Source organism: Procambarus clarkii, chromosome 12 (genome assembly GCF_040958095.1).
Source record: "Procambarus clarkii isolate CNS0578487 chromosome 12, FALCON_Pclarkii_2.0, whole genome shotgun sequence".
Lineage (NCBI taxonomy): Eukaryota > Metazoa > Arthropoda > Malacostraca > Decapoda > Cambaridae > Procambarus > Procambarus clarkii.
The window spans coordinates 13,708,582-13,712,202 of record NC_091161.1 but is presented as its reverse complement, the minus strand read 5'-3'; the positions used below and the strand labels follow the sequence as shown (position 1 = coordinate 13,712,202).

The window sequence follows — 3,621 nt, the reverse complement described above, 5'->3', positions numbered from 1 at the left end:
TCCACTTACAGCGATATCGCTGTTGTGTGTCGTAGTTCGCCGTGGTTCGAACTCAAAATCTTGAAAAATGTCTCAATCGCTACAATGAGACCTGCCTTGTACGGCTCGGTTGTTTACGCAATAATTGTCTTGTTTAAGTGTGTTGTTAATAGAAATGAACTTAAAAATGTAATATAATTTACACAACGTTTCGAGCCCACGAGGTTCATTCTCAAGTGAAGAGACAGGATGTTGTCTTTTTTAGATTTAGTTACTCAGAATTAAATATCCACGAAGCACAGGCTATAGTGAGCCCGTAAATAGGAGACATATGATTGATGAAGATTAAGCCACCCAAGAGGTAGCACAGGCATGAATAGCCCGTAAAAGAAGACAGCAATGGAACATGTGATTTATACCACTAGGAGGTCAAGTACATACAAAATTAAGTCAAGACAAAGGCGAAATTAAAGAATAAAGTGCATGACCAATCCTACAAAGTCAGTCACCTGACCCATCTCTCACTCTTCCTTGCCCCTTGGAACAAATAGACTCGCCCCTTATTTCATCTCTTAATTCATGGAAAATCAATGGGGGGGGGATGCTGGTTTACTAGTTATATTTCTTAAAGTATTTGCATTAGGCCTATACCGATCATCCTATGTCTGTCCCGTACCGCTAGACCGTTATCCTTACACGTTTGTGCGAGGCTACCCCTAGGCATCTGGCCTCAATCTTTGGATAGACATGATCTCTGATAAACATTATATATATATATATATATATATATATATATATATATATATATATATATATATATATATAATATATATATATATATATATATATATATATATATATAGGTGTATATATATATATATATATATATATATATATATATATATATATATATATATATATATATAATATATATATATATATATATATACATATATATATGTCGTACCTAGTAGCCAGAACGCACTTCTCAGCCTACTATGCAAGGCCCGATTTGCCTAATAAGCCAAGTTTTCCTGAATTAATATATTTTCTCAATTTTTTTTCTTATGAAATGATAAAGCTACCCATTTCATTATGTATGAGGTCAATTTTTTTTTATTGGAGTTAAAATTAACGTAGATATATGACCGAACCTAACCAACCCTACCTAACCTAACCTAACCTATCTTTATAGGTTAGGTTGGGTTAGGTAGCCGAAAAAGTTAGGTTAGGTTAGGTAGGTTTGGTAGTCGAAAAAACATTAATTCATGAAAACTTGGCTTATTAGGCAAATCGGGCTTTGCATAGTAGGCTGAGAAGTGCGTTCTGGCTACTAGGTACGATATATATATATATATATATATATATATATATATATATATATATATATATATATATATATATATATATATATATATATATATATATATATATATATATATATATATATATCTGTGAGACGACGTGATTTGGTATATACTTTTCACAAACTCGTATTTATGCCTCTTACACTACGCCTGTGAGCATAATCACGTTTGCATTTATAATTATTAAACCAAATTAAAAAAAAATTCTCCATAAAACTCTAAATTTTTTTGTATCAATATGTAATTTATATGACAGAGAAATTGTTGTCTATAGTGGTAATCGGACTCGGATCCGTAAGGCAGTTACAAAAATACTTACGAAATCTCTCCATCTTTGGCGGCTTTGTTTACAATTATTAAACAGTTAATGAGCTCTGAAGCACCAGGAGGCTGTTTATAACAATAACAAAACATCTGATTGGGAAGTTTCGATACTTATGAACTGTTTAACCAACGTAGACAGAGAGTGAGAGAAGATGTAGATGTTTCGTAAGCACTCGTGTAATGGCTTGTTGGGTCCTAACGGTGATTGGAACCATATAAGCGACTGTGGCGTGAGTAGTAGTTGGCATTTATATCAGGTGTGAATACTCTATGTGTTTACATTATAAATATACTTTCTTACTTGATAAAAATGACAGAATTACAGTAAATATTATATTATAAAGTTTTTGTTAGCCGATTCTGAAGACTCTGTAAAAGATAATGGCGGGTATTGAATGATTAGAGCTCGTTCAGTATTGTTTTCATGAGGCTTCAGGAGCCTGATGTAGAGTTGACCTCTGGTGGACGGCCGGATGGTCGAGTCAGTCTGGTCCTGACACTCCAATAACCCACAACTCAACATGTCTGCTCGTGGTGGTAAGAAATAAGGTTTTGTCATGTATATTAAGCTCAGAGCTGTGAAAGTAACTTCAGTATTATAGTAATAGTTGTAAATTATGTTGTAAAATACATTTATTAACTTAGAAATTTTAAGTATTAAGGTTTTATGAATTATTCTTAGTATCGAACACTTTCAGGCGACGGTTTTAAAGCTAGATTTTTTATTCTGAATTTAACTATTTACGTTATTTCTTTACAGGTGGAAAGAAACCTGCTCAGCCCTCGAGAAAAAACAGCGAGGACATGGGTACAAAGGTAAACTTTACTTTTACTACACTTCAACCACTCTATAGTTGTCGTAATCATAATTTTAAAGTAACTTCGTAACTTAGGTCTACCCTGATAAGAACCAGTTTTTATCTAAAAGATAATGGTGTAACTTTCATAAAGTTCATGATTAACAGGGAAACTTACAATTAACTAGTATTCCTTTACGAAAAACTACCTTAAAATATCGATAAACCTTGAACCTGTTTAGTTTAAACTTGGCTTTAAAGTTTAACTACTGCTACCGGGTACTTCCGTAACTTTCTGACGATAGTACTTCATAGTATCCTTAGCTTGGTGCATTAAATTACTTTAACAGTAGCGTTAGGCTGCCTCCTATATAACTTACGGCATCTAAATTCTACTTCTAGGAGGGTGCCACCAATTTACCAGAGAAGAAAACGAAAGAACCGAAGGCCCCTGCTGCCAAAGGTGGCGCCAAGAGTAAGTGAAATTGCTTGTTAAGGGGGGGGGGGGTACACATTAAAGTTACAAAGTGTGGCAATGTGCCTTGTTTAAAAAGCAGAAAGTTAACTTTAAAATAGTTTTGAAAGTTATAATTCTAAACTTGGTAAAAATCTAATTCCTGAACTTTTTTTTCTTTCAGGTTCCGCTGCCCCTAAGAAGAACCCAAAGAAGTGATTGGCCGCCTGCTTGTTTCGCATTGTTTAATGTTTTAGTAGATTAACTTATAATAAATTATGATTATGAAATTATATTTAATTAACCTTCTTAATTTGTATAACCACGTAATGACTCGACAAATCTGAACATGCTCTATCACTGAACTTACACTGCCTTTAATCTCTACCATTCGGCAAGACGATTTAAAAACTTGCCAAAAGTTTACTACAAAAAGCTACTTAACTAAAGAACTACCACCAGTTAACTTTATTACACCGTAATCTCTATGTACGGAGAGGGGGCGAGAATATTCCATCGCCATGTCAAAACATGATGGCTTCATCAAATTTAGTATATGCCTGCACGGAAGAAAACAGGGTCATCCTAATTGATGCAGCGAGCTGATGGGGGGGGGGGGTTATAATTAATTATAACTAATTATTAATTAGTTATAATTAAGACTCTTAAGGTGGCGCGGACACCTCGCTTGTGTACTTAT

General features: G+C 33.9%; 1 long non-coding RNA gene across 1 annotated transcript; it reads left to right on the top strand.

Moving 5' to 3' along the window:
* The first annotated feature begins 2,101 nt into the window (after nt 1-2,101).
* Nucleotides 2,102-3,211, top strand: LOC123772967 (uncharacterized). The gene is made up of 4 exons (XR_006774727.2): nt 2,102-2,207; nt 2,431-2,486; nt 2,870-2,942; nt 3,106-3,211. It is a non-coding gene; the product is annotated as an uncharacterized lncRNA (long non-coding RNA).
* Nucleotides 3,212-3,621: the final 410 nt, after the last annotated feature.